The sequence below is a fragment of the Zingiber officinale genome, chromosome 6A, assembly GCF_018446385.1.
Source record: "Zingiber officinale cultivar Zhangliang chromosome 6A, Zo_v1.1, whole genome shotgun sequence".
Taxonomy (NCBI): Eukaryota; Viridiplantae; Streptophyta; class Magnoliopsida; order Zingiberales; family Zingiberaceae; genus Zingiber; species Zingiber officinale.
The window spans coordinates 56,249,728-56,269,757 of record NC_055997.1 but is presented as its reverse complement, the minus strand read 5'-3'; the positions used below and the strand labels follow the sequence as shown (position 1 = coordinate 56,269,757).

The following is a 20,030-nucleotide window of genomic DNA, read 5'->3' as shown; positions in this document are numbered from 1 at the left end:
CGCAAGCGGAAATACAACTAACTAATGAAAATAATAAAAACAATGTAGAGAAAGAATACCAAACGTTAACACAATTCCTTTTACGTGGTTCAGAGATTGCTTGCTCCTACTCCACAGCTTGTCCTTGAGGTGGAGGAACCCTTAATCCTTCGATGGATTAGTCCTCGACAATCTCCAGCTAAAGCTTACTCTTTCTCGGTGGAGTACAACCTTTCACAAGGCACTCTTCTTCTTTATAAGATTGAGAATAGGAATTAGAAGAAGAGTGTTAAGCTTTGGAAGCTTGAAGGCCAAGACTAGGAGTGTTTCAACAAGATCAGGAACCTCCTTCAATGCCTCAAGCTTCCAATATATAGAGAGGAAAGAGTTGATCACAAGACAACTCATTTTTTGCACACCAGTCGATTGACACTTCCATTAGTTGACTAGTGCAACCATTGGACACAGCCAACGACTACTTGGCAGAATCAGAGTTTCTACCAACGATCGCCAACGGTCACTTGCCAGTCGACTGGTGAAAGTACTAGTCGACTGGTCACTGCTGGCTAAGCGAATAGAATTCTTCTGTTTGCTCCCAGTCGACTGAGCAGTCGATTGGACCAGTCAACTGCAACTTCCATCAGTCGACTGGTTTCGTTACACACTCACACTCATCCTCTCCAGAGTTGCCCTTGAAGCTCTCTTTCTCGGCCTTCGTCCCTCAGATGAACCCGAACTCGTGGCTCCTCTCCGTGCCATCCTTTACATTGCCTTGAATTCCACTTCCCTCAGCTTAACTCTATTGCTCCTCGTTTGGCGGTCTCTCGGATGTCTTCCACATCATCCTTCATCGTCTCAAGGACCCGAGCCTTAGCATGAGCTTCCCAAGCTTAGACACACCAAGCTCCTCATGTGTGTTTCACCAAGTCCTGCATGAGTCAAACACACATATCAAATCAATACGAAAGTCTAACTTAAACTCTTTGACACACACATTAAAACCATGATCGTACCAATCAAATTTAGGTTGATTGTACTAACAATTATGAAGATGATTCTTACCTTCCAATAAATCTTAACCATTTTATTTTGCTATATTAAATCCGCCAATGTCGGTCCCAAGCTTGGATAAAAGGGCAAGGGTTGCATGTTAGGTTGTTAGTTAGCATGAACTTTCAGGCAAATGCTCAATAAATTGATCCATCAAACTATTATGATAATACTAAGATGTTCTCTGAAAGAAACATGTTTAGGGTTCGATTGTAACGTCATGGCATAGATCATTACATCTCCATGAAAATTTAAGAGTAGTGTTAAATATGCAAGAGTTTTTACACCATAGGTTGAGTAAGAATAAAAATTATATAAAAATTAATTGTCTAAGATTTAAAAATATAATTTAGCAACACTCATTGGTAAAGTAATAGAAGTAGTAGATATAATGATTAGGAAAAGAATTAATATTTTGTGTGTAAGAAACAAAATAAATAGATGAGGAGGCAAAAATGATATAGAATTTGGGTTTTAAGTTATGATATACAAGAAAAAGTAAAACAAGAAATGGAATAGTTATTGATGTAGATATATAGTTTATTAAATGATGAAGTAGTAAAAGTAGTTAAAAAGGGATAGGATTATAGCTCTTAAGATAGTGGTGGCGAAAGAAACCTTTGGCGACTTCTACTCTAAGGCCCACACACAAGGGTGTTTTCGATGGACAATCTCTAATAATTCGAGAATTTATTACAAACTAAGTACAAAAATTAATTAGCGAAGAAAACCCGACAACAAGAAAAGAAAGACAAAACAAACTAGCACTTTTGTCGGAGAGCTTTCGCAGCGTGGCAGGAGCACAGAAGAGTAGTTCTTTCATTGTTGTTGTGACTCCAGCCTCTACCCTCCTTATATAGGATGTTCGGGGCGCTTGGATCCTTCCAGGCGCCCTGAATATGACGTAGCCAAGCCAACCAGACATCTCCACGTGGCGAGGTGACACTGAGGATATATTTTGCATTCCGGACGCTCGGATCCCTCCCGGGCGCCCGGACCTCCGGGCGCCCAGACTACTCTTCTCCAGAAAGTCCTTCTCCTGCACGAAAAAGTTAGTCCAAGGTAAAATGTAAATAATATTATCTTGCAAAACAAAGTGTTAGCACAGTTTAAGATTAACAAGTAGAGTAGTAGCTAGATTCCGTCTCCTCGAGACCGGAATCTAATCGCGATCTTGACTTAGATATCTGAAATGGGTCTAAGTCGGATTGACATCGAATGTTCCCTTCCCGAAAACACGTCCTCACAGTCACTCCCCTCCAGTGACTTACCTTCACTTACCTATCAGACGTCCGGTCAGCCCTTCGACCCGTTTGGACTTCGTGTCAGCTACTTGATCAGCCCGTCGACCTAGCTAAGCTTCCCTGCAACACTGAGTTAGCACAGTATTAACAGAATGCAAGTATAACCTAGGGTTACCTCCTAGGTTTGCTTAGCTTCACTCACTAAAACTTCCATTGCCTGGCTTCACTCACCAGGACTTCCTTCACCTAGCTTCACTCACTAGGGCTTGACTTCACTCACTAGGACTTCCTCACCTAGCTTCACTCACTAGGGTTCGGCTTCACTTACCGGGACTTTCACCACCTAGCTTCACTCACTAGGGTCTGACTTCACTCACCGGGACTTCTACCACCTAGCTTCACTCACTAGGGCCCTACTTCACTCACCGGAACTTCCACTTTGTGTCACGCCCCGGAGGAGTCCATGTCCGAAGAAATTTCGGCAACATCTCCCCTGTACGGCGGACAATCTGAAACTTTCTACATCCCATATACCTCAGCCACATGCGGCTGGAATAATAACAGAAATAAAACAAACATATACATAATCATCACACGCAGTTAATATAAATTTCAGCCTCTGGCTGACACCACCACGCAGTATATATAAATATAAGCAAACAAAACAGTAATACCATGACTCGAAATCAACCCTACTTCACTACACCCATAAAGCTCAAATCTGACAAACTCACCTCTTCTGCCGTCCAGTCAGGCATGTAGTAAAACATAATGAATAAAAATCCATCGACATGCACAAACCATACAATATCCAAGTATCAAATCAACCAAGTCTAAAACATAGTCAAATGAGAAGCATAAACAAAACCAAAGATAACTACAGCTGGTGGTCTGCAGGGGACTAGCAACTGGAACTCTCTCGTGACAGCATCAACCTGAAAATGACAACAATGGAGGCGGGGTGAGTCCAACACTCAGCAGGTACAACTGATATGCAAAGTAAGGAAATAACACCTAGCACTAATCATGCGTACAGTCTCCTGATGTAATAAAGGTAAATGCAAACTGAAGTAAACAGGAGAATACTGTACTAACCAGGACCTGGGTATAAAGACAAGTAGTCTGAGAGGTATAGAAATCCTGTATGCATGTCAAACATAGGTATCCATACAATGTGCAGCATATAAATGCAACAAACACAAACACAAACAATAAATGCATCATGCATATGATGCCAATGTCATGGTCACCCCTGACGCCAGTCAGCCAACTCACAACAAAAGTGGGACCAAGTGGGTAGGGCTGTGACAACCGTGCACTTTGCATCACTACTCCTGATGAGTGACCGAGAGGACGGGATGCTGTCGGAGTACGTACATACTCCTACCCCAAATCATAAATGGGGGAGCTCAGTGCTCTCATCTCCCGGTACACTATGACGGGGAGGGATCTCTAACGTGCTACACGCTGCGTCACACTACCCATGAGCGGACCAACGGAGCACCGGAAGAGCAAACTGACGTGCTACCATGCTGCATCACGCTACCCATGAGCGTCACAACGGAGCACCGAACAGTGATGAAACTGGCAATGTGCTCGACAATAATGGAGCAATCTATCACACAACATGCAATCATGCAAATGGTGCATGACACTAAGCATGGTAATATACTAAACCAATCTATGGACATATAATGATGTGCATCATAGTAAATAAATCATATCAAAGTACCCTGATCAAATAAGGTATCAAACCTAGGTCTTGAACATGGTGAAATATGGTTATATCACTACCCCTATGAGCATGTATAATCAGGTACATAACAACACGAAATGCAAAACAAACAATCAATCAAGCAGGTAACAGGTAATCGGGTAGTGATTAACCGAAACAAATGAGGAACATAATTAATGCAACTTGTTAATGTCATTACTATGTATATCAAAGACAATAAGTCAAAAGTACCCGCCTCCAATAGGAATGTCCAAGTCCGACATCGAGATACCCGTCTCGTGTCAAAATCCTGTGGTATCAAACATATCCGGATTTAGCTAATTACTATATACATTCAGTAGCTAAATCAAATTTCTATTAAATCAAGAACCCTAATCAACATCACATAATCAACTTGCTTTAGGTCTAAACCTAAATAAACTTGATTTCTCCCAAGTATGCTCCTAAGACCAGAACAAATTATACACCTTACCTCAAATCACAGCCCTGTTTATTGATTCACAGCAGGAAGTGTTGCTGTTGATAAGAAGAAGAGCTGCTAGGGAAATAGCTGCCAGAACCAAAACCCTCCACAGAGTCCAACCTCCTTATTGGACACTTCGCTGACCAGCATCAAGAAAAGTAAATCCAGAATCAACAAGATAACCTAATTCCATATACATCTATTCATCCTACCTCTTTCTCTCCACTGGTCGAAGATGATGAACAATCTGGCGAAGGAAAACTCTAGCCCACAGTGTCGTGGTGGCTGTAATCTAGCTAATCTTCTACCCTCGGACACCAAAAACTCCTAAATCAACACCACACAGAGCTCAAATGCCCAAAATCCACAACTAGGGCACGGTAAGAAGAAAAAATACCTGAGCTAAAGAAGAAAGAAAAGTTGCCGCCGGTGGTCTCTCTGTGGCGATCAACGTGTAACACCCCACCCTCCTCGCTACCTGGACTGTGAGGGCGGAGTGCTACTGGACTACTAACTTTACTTAACTATCCTTATTCACATGTTGATAGTAATTCCTAAAACTCTCGGAGAACTCAAAACTTACAATTAACTAGCAGCGGAAGACTAAATGACTCATCTAATACATTCTACTCAACTCTTTGTTAATAAATTCTTACGCTAAATCACAAGGCTTCTATAGTCCTGGCATCACACATCCTTCGAACACCTCCTTGTCGCCTTCCTTTCTATATCTTTTCTTTTCCTGTATCTGCAGTAAGAGGAAGTGTAGTCTATAAGCAAAATTTGCTTAGTAAGCGCTATCTAACTCACAAAATCTCGATATGCATGAGGATATATTGAAATCTAAAACTGAATGCTCAAAAGGAAATCTACTCATGCTCATCTACTAGTGAAAGAAACAAGGCGTACTGGAATGCTAAACATGTAAAGCAAATCTAAACAATCATGCTAGCATAAAGAACTAAGCTTACTGAATTCTAAACGCCTTCTGAATCTTATTTCACTTGTTTAAAGACTTATTCTTTAAATACTTTATACTTATGTAAAACTTGCTTTACTTGTTCAAAAACTTATACTTATAATACTTCAAAATAATAATCAACTTCTTCTTGGGCCCGACAACTGTGCTTTTTCTTTTGTAACGACCCGACCCATTCGGCGGCCCATTTGGCGGCCCATTAGGCAACCCTATGGTCGTCGACCGTCGACTAGGTTATCTAAACCTAGGGACGACTATGGGAGCCCAGCCCAAGGACAAAGAGTCCAGTACAGTGCCACTGATAAAAGTAAAATACTTGTTATCTTTTAATACTTCTATATAATGCCTCGGCATTTTCTTTAGCACCTTGTGTGCCTAAAACCCCTAAAGTCTTGACTTTGGGATCTACTTAAGGCCTCGGCTTTTTCTTTCTTTTCTTTATCTTTCTTATACTTTTCTTTAAAAGAATGCTTCTTACAAAACTGAAATATTTAAACAAATTCTAACACTGAAATGCTTAAACAAAATCTGCATACAAGTTTAAACAGAAATCTTCATATTAAGCTTAACTAAAATCTGCCTATTAAGCTTATCTAAAATCTGCATACTAAGCTTATCTAAAATCTGCATACTAAGCTTATCTAAAATCTGCATACTATGCTAGTCAAAATTCTGCATACTATACTAATCAAGATTCTACATTCTATGCTACACTATTTCTGCATACTATGCAAACATAAATTCTGCACTATAATACTTAACCAAACTGCACTATAATATTTTTCTTTAAAAACTGTACTATAAGTTCCACCAAAAATCTGTACTACAAGTTCCACCAAAAATCTGCATTATAAATTCCACCAAAAATCTGCTCTACAAGCTCTAAAGAAATATGCATTTTAAGCTCTAAGAAATCTGCACTATAAGCCTACATAAAAATCTGCACTATAAGCTTAATTAAAATCTGCACTATAGGCTTAATTAAAAATCTGCACTAATTAAAATATGCACTATAAGCTTAATTAAAAATCTGCACTATAAGCGCTTCTTATGCTTCGAATTCAAGAAGAACAAAGGTCCGAAACTACTCCTACTGCAGGTGAGAAGCACTTACCTTGATTCTTGGACTCACAACCGAACAAAAAGGGCATCTAGGACCTTGGCCGCTCACCGGAGATGATACCCTAACTCCCTTTCATTTTCTGCCCGAGCTCCGCCATCATACGCAAAAGAGAAGGAGAGAATGGTTTAAGTCATGGGAAAACAGAGCATCAACTTATCCCCTTTTATAATCTAATATTCTGTTAATTATCTTAGATAAATTTGCTACTTTTTCTAAACAAACAAATCCAACATCAACTTATCACTTTTATAATCCAATGTTCTGTTAATTATCTTAAATAAATTTGCTACTTTTTCTAAACAAACAAATCCAACATCAACTTATCCCTTTTATAATATTCTGTTAACTATCTTAAATAAATTCTCTACCTTTTCTAAACAAACAAATCCAAGATCAACTTATCCCTTTTATAATCCAATATTCTGTTAACTATCTTAAATAAATTCGCTACCTTTTCTAAACAAAAAAATCTGTTTGCCCACCTGGTCAGTCGTGTTTTGACCGAGTCAAAGGTCGCGGGTTCTATTCTCGGCTTGGACATTTTTTTGTCGAAACTTTCTTCGTTTAATAAAAATACCAAACGACCTCCAAAAATTACATAAAAATACTCTAAAAATTTCTAAAAATCCCTAGAATATTTATATAGCATTTTTAAATATTTTAAAATTACTTTTAGGACTCTAATTGAGGAAATTTGGGACGTTACAATTCTCCCCTCCTTATAAAAAGTTCGTCCTCGAACTTAGAATAATTTTGAATATCTCTGTCTCATACTGTCCTCACGCTCCTAACTTCCTCGTGCTTCTGGTTCTAAATGACTTTCACTAATGGTACTCTTTGTTCCTTAGTCTCTTAACTTCTCGGTCCTCTATTATTCATATCGCATTGTACCCATTAGGGGTCCTTGGAAGGCTTGTAATAAGGTCCCTGGAGACCACAGGTGCATTGGTTACACCAAATGGCATGACTACAACTTCGTAGTGTCCATATCGGGTCCTGGAAACTATTCTGGACTCTTCATTCTACTGTGCTCGGTCCTAATGGTACGGGGGCGTCCTCTTCTTGACATCTAGTTATGTAGAGAAACTTAAAATTGTCCCTATGCTTTCTAGACATATATACATATGTAAACAAAAGAAATCAAGAACTTCTATCTTACTTAAACATTTCTAAGAAAATACTCTATACTACAAATAATAAGAAAAGTATAGAAGAAAAAAACATAAATACTTTCTTACTTGAAGACGGCAAAGATGGTGCTGATGTGTGATGCTGGAGAATAGGAACTGCTCTGATACCAACTGTAACACCCCACCCTCCTTGCTACTAGTCTGCGAGGGCGGAGCGCTACTGGACTACTAACTTTACTTAACTATCCTTGTTCACATATTGATAGTAATTCCTAAAACTCTCAGAGAACTCAAAACTTATAATTAACTAGCAGCGGAAGACTAAATGACTCATCTAATACATTCTACTCAACTCTTTGTTAATAAATTCTTATGCTAAATCCCAAGGCTTCTATAGTCCTGACATCACACATCCTTCGAACACCTCCTTGTCGCCTTCCTTTCTATATCTTTTCTTTTCCTGTATCTGCAGTAAGAGGAAGTGTAGTCTATAAGCAAAATTTGCTTAGTAAGCGCTATCTAACTCACAAAATCTCGATATGCATGAGGATATATTGAAATCTAAAACTGAATGCTCAAAAGGAAATCTACTCATGCTCATCTACTAGTGAAAGAAACAAGGCGTACTGGAATGCTAAACATGTAAAGCAAATCTAAACAATCATGCTAGCATAAAGAACTAAGCTTACTGAATTCTAAACGCCTTCTGAATCTTATTTCACTTGTTTAAAGACTTACTCTTTAAATACTTTATACTTATGTAAAACTTGCTTTACTTGTTCAAAAACTTATACTTATAATACTTCAAAATAATAATCAACTTCTTCTTGGGCCCGGCAACTGTGCTTTTTCTTTTGTAACGACCCGACCCATTTGGCGGCCCATTTGGCGACCCTATGGTCGTCGACCGACGACCGTCGGCCGAGCCGTTACTACTAGGTTATCTAAACCTAGGGACGACTATGGGAGCCCAACCCAAGGACAGAGAGTCCAACACAGTGCCACTGATAAAAGTAAAATACTTGTTATCTTTTAATACTTTTATATAATGCCTCGGCATTTTCTTTAGCACCTTGTGTGCCTAAAACCCCTAAAGTCTTGACTTTGGGATCTACTTAAGGCCTCGGCCTTTTCTTTCTTTTCTTTTCTTTAAAAGAATGCTTCTTACAAAACTGAAATATTTAAACAAATTCTAACACTGAAATGCTTAAACAAAATCTGCATACAAGTTTAAACAGAAATCTGCATATTAAGCTTAACTAAAATCTGTCTATTAAGCTTATCTAAAATCTGCATACTAAGCTTATCTAAAATCTGCATACTATGCTAGTCAAAATTCTGCATACTATACTAATCAAGATTCTACATTCTATGCTACACTATTTCTGCATACTATGCAAACATAAATTCTGCACTATAATACTTAACCAAACTGCACTATAATATTTTTCTTTAAAAACTGTACTATAAGTTCCACCAAAAATCTGTACTACAAGTTCCACCAAAAATCTGCATTATAAATTCCACCAAAAATCTGCTCTACAAGCTCTAAAGAAATATGCATTTTAAGCTCTAAGAAATCTGCACTATAAGCCTACATAAAAATCTGCACTATAAGCTTAATTAAAATCTGTACTATAGGCTTAATTAAAAATCTGCACTACAAGCTTAATTAAAATATGCACTATAAGCTTAATTAAAAATCTGCACTATAAGCGCTTCTTATGCTTCGAATTCAAGAAGAACAAAGGTCCGAAACTACTCCTACTGCAGGTGAGAAGCACTTACCTTGATTCTTGGACTCACAACCGAACAAAAAGGGCATCTAGGACCTTGGCCGCTCACCGGAGATGATACCCTAACTCCCTTTCATTTTCTGCCCGAGCTCCGCCATCATACGCAAAAGAGAAGGAGAGAATGGTTTAAGTCACGGGAAAACAGAGCATCAACTTATCCCCTTTTATAATCTAATATTCTGTTAATTATCTTAGATAAATTTGCTACTTTTTCTAAACAAACAAATCCAACATCAACTTATCACTTTTATAATCCAATGTTCTGTTAATTATCTTAAATAAATTTGCTACTTTTTCTAAACAAACAAATCCAACATCAACTTATCCCTTTTATAATATTCTGTTAACTATCTTAAATAAATTCGCTACCTTTTCTAAACAAACAAATCCAAGATCAACTTATCCCTTTTATAATCCAATATTCTGTTAACTATCTTAACAATGAGTATATGTACAAACTAAAGGATATAGCATCTTTATACTTGTTATGAACAAGTGCTATAACCCATTTTGTTTGATAGATATATATTTCTAAGTTTCGGCCCAAGAGAAGTTGTGAGCAACAAGGTGGTCTCGACCAAAATGTTGTGAATAACATGAGCTCATAATTTGTTGTTGAAATCATAGTAAATTTATGTTATAAGGATATTGTAAATATAAATGACATGGTGCATGATTATGACCCTTTAACCCCAATGTGATCGTGTGATGTTGTAATTTATAATATGGCCTGCGTGTCGTGCCTTCATCTTTTTCATTCTTGTTGTAATTTTAGACTACACTAGAATGTAACTCGAGTTTCTTTAGATTTTGTAATGTACAAATTAGAAAGAAGTTAGTCTACTGGACGACGGGTGAAAAGGAAGGAAGGACAACAACACACGACAACTAAGGAAGCGCTTGGAGAAGTTGCTTTGACCTAGGTTGACTTATCGGTCTTCTCATTGGCTTGAGAAGATCGTAGTTTATGGGGGTCATAATCATGTCACGTTTTATTTATGCATATATGTGATGTGTGCCTTGGTTGTATTCGATACATGTTTAATTTAACCATAAGTAGGTCTTTTTAATATATGTCTACCAAAGTTTAGTACTTACTTCTAGCTCGATCAATTGTAGTCAGGTTTTGACAAAGTAAAGTGACACGAATTATCTTGCTAGAGCACGACAGGACAATTGTGATGTCTGACTATTAAACTTTGGGTGCGATTTAACTAAGTTGTCTCACTTGGATTGAGAGCTTAGAGGCATATCCCATAATATGAAATTCAAATTATACTAATCTTGGGCGATTAGCTAAAGCTAATTCAAGATGAGGTATAATATGAATCTTGCTCCACATGTATGTCATTACGATTGGATTTGGAGCTAGTAGTGTGGGTAAAACCATAACCATGACTTGCTCCTACCAAACTTTATAATTCAGTGGGAGAATCATTTAATTAAAGACCTAATTAAATGATTGATGTATGATACTCATTTCTGCATTATAATGTTGTTGTAGATTACCATGTCATCAAATACATCGAACACTCTCTCTTTGTGATTTGTCCTTGATAAGGACAAGCTTAATGGAGCTAATTTCCTAGACTGGTACAAAAACTTGAGAATAGTTCTCAAGCAAGAACGAAAATTATACGTCCTAGAGTAGTCCATTCCCGAAGCACCACCCACTACTGCCACTAGAGCTGATAGGGATGCTTACAAGAAGCATCAAGATGATGCATTAGATGTGTCATGCCTTATGCTCGCCACCATGAACTTTGAGCTTCAGAAGCAACATGAGAACATGGATGCTTATGATATGGTTGAACATCTTAGACAACTATATCAAGGACAAGCAAGACATAAGAGATTTAAGATCTCCAAGGATCTGTTTCAATGCAGAATGTAAGAAGGAAGTCCGTAGGGCCTTATGTGCTCAAGATGATCGAGTATGTGGAGAATCTACAAAAGTTGAGATTTCCACTAGGTCAAGAATTGGCCACTGACCTTATTCAACAGTCATTGGCCAATAGCTATATTCAATTTGTCATAAATTACAGCATGAATGAAATTGACAAACTACTGCCTGAGATGTTGAGCATATTGAGAACTGTTGAACTCAACCTTAAGAAGGCAAAGCCTAGTACCATTTTGATGGTGCCTAAGGGCAAAGGCAAGTGGAAGCCTAAAGGTAAGGATAAGACCCAAGCCAAAGGCAAGGGCAATACTCATGCACTGAAACCCAAAGGCAGGGTTGCTAAGGAAGGAACCTGCTTCCACTATGGTAAGAACGGACACTAGAAGAGGAGCTGCAAGGTGTACCTAGAGGAACTGAAATGGAAGAGAAGTGAGACTTCTACCTCAGGTATATATGTTATAGAAGTCAATGTATCAATTTCTTCTTCATGGGTATTAGATACCGGATGTGTGTCTCACATTTGTACTAATGTGCAGGGACTGAAAAATAGCAGAGCGTTGACAAAGGGCGAAGTGGACCTACGAGTAGGCAATGGTGCAAAAGTTACTGCTGTCACTGTAGGAACATATTCCTATCTTTACCCACTGAGCTTGTTTTAGAACTAGAAGAGTGTTATTATGTGATTTCTTTGACTAAGAACATTATCTCTATTTTTTGTTTGGACAAGAAAGGTTTTTCATTTGTAATAAAGGACAAATGTTATTCCGTTTATTTCAATGACATGTTTTATTGTAGTGCACCTCTTATGAATGACCTTTATATTCTAGACTTTGAAAACTCAATCTATAACATAAATACCAAATGATTTAAGTCTAATGATTTAAACCAAACATATCTTTGACATTGTCGCTTACGTCACATAAATGAGAGTCGCATATCCCAACTCCACAAGGATGGACTTTTGGACTCATTTGATTTTGAATCATATAAGACATGCGGATCTTGTCTTCAAGGCAAGACAAAGACTCTATTTAGTGGACACAGTGAAAGGGCTAATGATCTATTAGGACTCATACATATTGATGTATGAGACCCTTTCAGAATAGAAGCCAGAGGAGGCTATCATTACTTCTTTACTTTTATTGATGATTTCAGTAGATATGACTATGTGTATCTGATGAGACACAAGTCAAAATCCTTCGAAAAGTTCAAAGAATTCAAGAATGAGATACAAAATTAACTTAGAAAGAGTATTAAAATGATTCAATCAGATCGAGGTGGTGAATACCTTAGCCAAGAGTTTCATGACCATCTGATTGAGTGCAGAATCATATCCCAACTCACTCCACCTGGAACACCACAATGGAATGGTATATCAAAAAGGAGAAATCGTAGTTTATTATATATAGTGTGATCGATGATGAGTCAAATAGATCTTCCTACTTCCTTCTGGGTGCATGCTCTAGAGACGACCGCTTTCATACTTAACCGTGTTTTATCTAAGGTCGTTATAAAGACACCATATACGATATGGACTGGGAAGAGTCCCAAGATATCTTTCATGAAGATTTGGGGTTGTGAGACTTACGTTCAACGATAAGTCTTAGATAAACTAGGACCCAAATCAGACAAATACTACTTTGTAGGATATCCCAAGGAAACAAAGGGATATTACTTTTATAATCCCACATAAGGCAAGGTGTTTGTTGTCAAAACTGGTGTCTTTCTAAAAAGGAAATTTCTTTCTAGAAAAACTAGTGGAGTGAAGTCGGTCTTGAAGAAGTTCAAGATACACAAACTAGCATCAAAGCCTTGATGGATATTGAACAGGTACCACAAGATATTGTGGATCAGGATTTTGTTACACCATAAGAAGTTGTAAAGCAATAACCTGTTCAAGTAGCACACTCTCTACGTAGATCTGATAGGAACTGTCATCAACCTGAAAGATATTCGTTTCTCTTGTCTGACCATAGTGATGTAGTGCTTGTTGGTCTCGGCGAAGCTACATCCTATCAAGAAGATGTATAGGGCCCAGATTATGAGAAATGGCTAGAGACCATGAGATCCGAAATGAAATCCATGTACACTAACCAAGTATGGATTTTGGTTGATCCACCTAAAGGGATTAAACCCATTGGGTGTAAGTGGGTCTTCAAAGTGAAGAATGACATGGATGGGCATATGCATACCTATAAAGGTAAATTGGTGGCTAAAAGATTCATGTAAATTCATGGTATAGATTATGATGAAACCTTTTCACTAGTTGTGATGTTTAAGTCCATTCAGATTTTACTTACTATTGCAGGTTATTATGATTATGAGATCTGACAGATGGATGTCAAAACTGTGTTTCTTAACGAAAATCTACTCGAGGATGTGTACATGACACAACTTGAGGGTTTTGTAGATCCAAAGCATGCTGAAAAGGTTTGTAAGTTGCAAAGATCCATTTATGGATTAGAGCAAGCTTCTAGAACACTGGAATCTTTGATTCGATGATGTGATTAAAACATTTAGTTTCATCAAGAATAAAGATGAACCTTGTGTCTATAAGAAGGTTATTGGGAGCACAATCATCTTTCTCATATTATATGTAGATGACATACTTCTTATTGGAAATGAGATCCCTACTCTTCAATCAGTGAAGACTTGGTTTGGGAATTATTTTTCAATAAAAGACTTAGACGAGGCAGCCTATATTTTAGGCCTTAAGATCTATAGAGATAAATCTAAAAGATTACTTGGCCTAGGACAGAGTACATACATTGACAAGGTGCCTAAATTTTTTGCCATGAAGAATTCCAAGAAGGGATTTCTGTTGATGTTACATGGTGTGAGTCTTTCGAAGAATCAGTGCCCTTCTTCTAAGGAAGAAAGGGACCACATGGATCAGATTCCTTATGCATCTGCTATAGGGTCTATCATGTATGTCATACTTTGTACTCGCCCAGATGTCTCATATGTATTAAGAATGATGAGCAGATACTAATCAGATCTAGGTGAAGGTCATTGGACAGCAGTCAAGAATATTCTTAATTACTTGAGAAGAACTCAATATTATTTCTTGATCTTTAGAGGTGATGAAGAGCTTGATGTAAAGGGTTAGACCGATGCTAGCTTCTAAACTGACAAGAATGATTACAGATCGCAGTCAGGGTATATATTTTTCTTAAATGGTGGTGCTGTGAGCTGGAAAAGTTCGAACCAAGACACAGTCACTGGTTCTACAATAGAAGTTGAGTACATTGTCGCTTCAACTGCAACTAAAGAGGCTGTTTGGATCAGAAAGTTCATTATAGAACTTGGTGTTGTTCCTAGTATAGCGAAACCAATAGACCTCTATTGTGATAATAATGGGGCTATTGCATGGGCCAAGGAACCTCACTTTCATCAGAGATCCAAACATAAACTATGGCGATTCCATCTCATTCGAGAGATCATCGATAGAGGAGATGTGAGGATATGCAGAGTACCGACCGATACTAACATTATGGATCCCTTGACCAAGGCTTTGGCACAAATAAAGCATGATGGTCACACTAGGTAAATGGGTATTCGATATCTCAGTGATTGACACTAGTGCTAGTGAGAGATTATTAGTAATAGCCCTAGTACCAATTATGATATGATTGTAAAGGGCTCATTTTTGTATCGTATTCCATTATTAATAAAAGGCAAAGTTGGTTATTATATTTATTTCAGTTTAGTGTCGATTGAATAAATATAATAATGTCCTTGAGTAGTAGGTTCTTATCTACAACATACCAATATTTGAATTGATAGTGAGATATTATAGATATACATAGAACACTACTCTTAACTATTCCTAGTTAAGCATTAATATACAAAGATATTATTAATGCATTGAGACTAGCATGTAGGTTAACGGATGCCTTTATTTCACAAGTCATGGATATGAGATATCAAGTTGACACATGAGTATATATAGAGAATATGTACTGAATGACTCGCCATGAGAATTTTTCATGGATCATTATATGAGTGTCATAAACATTCTCATGTGACTATTGGTATGAATAGTTCTTAGACTTGAAGTCACTAGATTACCTACATAAGGAGTTGTGTAATTTGGTATCGACAAACATCACCTGTAATAAGGTGGACAATAAAGTTGATCACTGGGTATGTAATGAATTATGCGGAGGGATGTGAGTGATGTAGATGAGATCTATCGCTTCTATATGATGGAAGTGATATTTATGGATCCCTTGATTAGTATGACACAAGAAAGCATGGTCATGCTCAAATGAGTCAATATAAGATATTGAGCTTATTTGATTGAGTGTGTCTACTTAGAGATCAAGAAACACAAAGGTTGATAAGAGGATGACACAGTTTATGCCTTATTGATCAATCTAGATATCAAGGATAGTGGGACCAAGCCATACAAGATAATAGCCACGGACAGGTTAGGTCGGATCTCAACTTTCTCGTCACTTGGGTAGTAATGATGCCTTGCTAGATGTCACTCATTACTTATGTATATAAATGTTGATTTGGATACATTGCCGACGTTACGAGAACCTATTAGGTCACACACAAAAACAAGTAGATTTGGAGATTGGTTCATATGATGAATTATTGGATTAAATCTAATCCGAATTAGACTTATTGAGTTAGACTCAATTGGATCTAATTATTGGATTGAGTCCAATCAAACTAGACTCAAGGACTCAATTCGAATTAATGAAATAGTGATTCATTGAATTTGAAATTGCATGAGATTAATTGAGTTAGATTCAAGTGAATCTAACTATATGGATTCAATAAAATCTGAATTAAACTTGAGTTAGATTCAAGTGAATTCATTCACTAAAGAGGATTAATGGAGATTAATTCATTCACTTGAATTAGAAGAATTTTTAAATTAATTATTCATTCAATTTCGAAATTGAATTCAAAATAAAAAGTTCAAAGGTGGTACTTAATGGAGTGTTAATGCTCATTATTCATTGGATAAAGTACAAAAGGATTTTTCTCTCATTTTGAATGTGAATTTTTCTTCTTCTTCCTCTCTTTCTCTTGCATTGGCCGAAACTTACCTTCTTGGTTGCTAGCACAACCTTAGGTAGTTTTCCTTCTCCATTTTGTGAGTTTGTGAGACAAACAAAGACACTTATTTGTGTGAATATCGAAAGAGGCACAGACACTTAATCGTGCTGAGATCTAAGCTGTCGGGAGATCGTGTGCACACATCAAAGGTGTAACCTTCTTATGATGTAAAACTTAGTATGTGTTGTTATTTTCTTTCCCTTCACATGGATCTTCTGGAGGAACTAGATGTTTTCTGCTGCGCTTTAGCGTATTTAACGGCCTAGTTCCTTACCAGTTGAGCTGGGCTTATATCCGAGTCCGAACTTGTTGTACACAGCTCTTTGTGATCTAAGTATCATATCGAGGTACTTGGATCTAGTTATGAATTTTGTAGTAACTTCTTTTAGTTTAATTATTTTATTTTTTAATCTAAAATTATCCTCAAGTTTTACAACTTGAGTTGAGATTTCATCTTGAATTGGTTCAATCGTTGCACTTAGTTTTAATTGTTCATTAAGTTTGTTATTTTCTTTTGTTAATTCATTTATTTTATTCTTGGATATAGTTAATTTTTTATTCAAGCATGCAATGACTTTAAAAAACTTTCTGCTTAATCCAAAGTATACCTATTCATGAGTACAGACTCGTGGCTTGATTTGGGTTCGGACCCGTCTTCCGATTTGTTCTCCGATTCTGTTTTGTAAATCATCAGCGCGAGGTAGTTGGAGTGCTTCGGTTCTCCGTCATCTGATTCATCTCCGAACAATTCATCCCACATTGCTTTGAGGGCATTCTTCTTCTTTAGATTCAGGCAGTCGGTCTTGTAGTGCCCCTTATTGTTGCATCCAAAGCAGGTCACATTTTTGTTGTTAGAGTTAGAGGCGGAGTTGATCTTCTTCAGGTCCTTGCTGGTGAAGTTCTTTTTTCTCCTGGTGAACATTTTTCTTACCAAGTTCACCAGGTATTTTTCATCATCTGAGTCTAGGTCAGACTCGATTTCAGGTTTCAGCTTAGATTTGGACTTGTCTTTTGATGACCCTGCAATAAGAGCAAGACCTTTATTGGATTTGACGTTATTCTATTGGTGCAGTTCTAGTTCATAGAGTAATTCATCTAATTTTAACTTTTATAAGTTCCTCAAAATCTTATAGGCATCCACGATGGATGCCCACAGTGTATTTCAAGGAAATGCGTTTAAGGCATACCTTATCAGATTCCGGTTCTCTAATTGGTGGTCGATTGTATGGAGTCTGTTGAGGATATCCTTTATCCTCGTGTGCAGTTGACAGCCAGTCTCACCTTCCTGCATTTTGACATTAAATACTTTTTTAAAAAAATAAATCTCTCTTTGTTATCTTTGCGTCGTCGGCTCCCTTGTGCAGTTCTATGAGCTTGTCCTAAAGTTCCTTTGCATTTTCGTGTAGGCCGATGCGGTTCGGCTTTTCTTTTGTTAGCCCACAAAGGATTGTGTTGAGGGCTTTGAAGTCAATTTGTGCTTTTTTTCTTCATTTCCGGATTCTAATTTTCTGGGTCCATTGGAATTCCAATGTTGTGGTCGACTGGAGCCTTGTACCCTTTGACGATGCTGAACCATTGGTCGTAGTTTGTTTTTAGGTACACCTCCATCCACTTCTTCCAGTATGGGAAGTCGTCACCGTTTGAATAGGAGAGGATGAACAGTGTTGTACCCTTCAAGTTGTGTCATTTCCCAACTGTAGAAAAAAAAAACTAAAATGGGGTACCAAGACTTGATCTTGGATTAACAGTATTTGAGATATAAAAAATGTAGAAAATTTTGAGAGGTGTTGCACCAATCTCAAATTAAAATCGAACGAAAAAATTATCTAAATAGGTAAAGTTTTACTAATTCAAATAGAATACGAAAAATAAAAAAAATGATTCCCTCGGCTTGATTGGTGGTTGCACCAATTCAGAGCAGAACCTGGTCTGATACCACTTGTTGGATCGATCACACGTGAGAAGGGGGGGTGAATCACATGGTTTCAAAAACTTATATTTTTTGGTTTTGAAATCACGAGTATGCGCAGCGGAAATTTAAAGGGCGAACAATATAAGAAAACATGAGTGGTTTTACTTGGTTTGGAGCCTTCGACAACTCCTACTCCAAGACCCAGGTCTCGCGGACCTATCAATGGGTAATTCACTAAAAATCTCTTCTAGTACCTCTGGAAGAGGGAATCGAGTACAGAGAAAGTTCGGAAAAGTGTAATAGACTACACTTTCCGTTTACAGAATTTAATTACAACTAGAAATCTTATTATCGACACTTTAGGAATTGATGTGAAAGCGCTCATGTCAGAGTCGGTCTGCCTGTCATGATCAAAAGTCCTTCGAGTAGTCGTCGGACGCAGCAACATTGTAGCAGAGTCATAGTAGGAGCCCGGAGCAGTCGGAGCTTCAAATGGATGCGCAGTAACTCGTATAAGTGTTGTTGTTCAATGCCTTCTCGAAACAGCCTTATAAAAGGCATGGAAGGCGCCTTCCATAGCCATGGAAAGCGCCTCCAAGGAGGCAACTTTGATCTCGATTAGCCCGGTACTTATCTAAACTGCGGCCAAAATTTATCCTGCGGAAGACGCCTTCCATAGCGCCTTCTATGAACAGTATGAAGACGCCTTCTATCAAGCTTGAAGGTGCCTTCGGGCATTATTCATCCGAAGGCAAATGTGCTCCTTTGTCCTGTAAAATAACATTAGTCCAATAAACAAAATAATAACCTACACGACAAATGTTAGTACACTAATAATAAGTAGTATTAATTAGTTCCTATCTTCTCATGACCAAAAACTAGTCAAGGTCTCAGCTTAGGGATCCTAAATGGACCTAAACTGGACCGACGCCTATTTTCCCACTAATCGAGGTGCATCCTCACTTGGTCACTCTCCTCCAGTGATTTATCTTAACTTACTAGTTTGCCAGACATCCGGTTAGTCCGTCGACCTGTCTGGACTTCATGGCAGCTATCCATCGACCCATTGACCTAGCTGGACTTCTTACCAGATATCCAGTCAGCCCGTCGACCTATCTGGATTTCTTACCAGCTATCCGATCGGCCCGTCGACCTAGCTGGATTTCGTACTAGCTATCCGATCGGCCCATTGACCTAGCTAGATTTCATACCAGCTATCCGGTCGACCCATTGACTTAGCCAGATTTCCTGTACACTTAATCAAGTGATTAAATCACAACAAAATCTAACTTAACTTATTTGTCATTCATCAAAACCTGAGTTAGTTCGTTAATGCAAAACTACAACAACACTACTCCTCCTCTTCAGAAGTGTGATGGGGTTGAAAGTTCTAAGTTTGATGATTCTCTCAGTCATAGCCAAAAAGTACTAAGAACGAATAGACTTTGAAGTTGTGTGGGAGAGGTGATAACCTTTTAGAAGAAGTGACATAAAGTAGCTGGATGAGATAAGCTGCCACAAATCTTGCATATATCATCAATTGGTTCTGTGGAAAGGTCAACTTCATTTTGGAAGAGATGACATATGGCAGTCGGGTGAGTTTGAGTACCATATACTTTGTAGATGTTCGGTATTTGTTC

At 37.8% G+C, this 20,030-nt stretch overlaps 1 pseudogene; it reads right to left on the bottom strand.

Moving 5' to 3' along the window:
- The window catches only part of LOC121994817, a 104,588-nt pseudogene extending 87,188 nt beyond the window's left edge, over positions 1–17,400 (bottom strand).
- Positions 17,401–20,030: the final 2,630 nt, after the last annotated feature.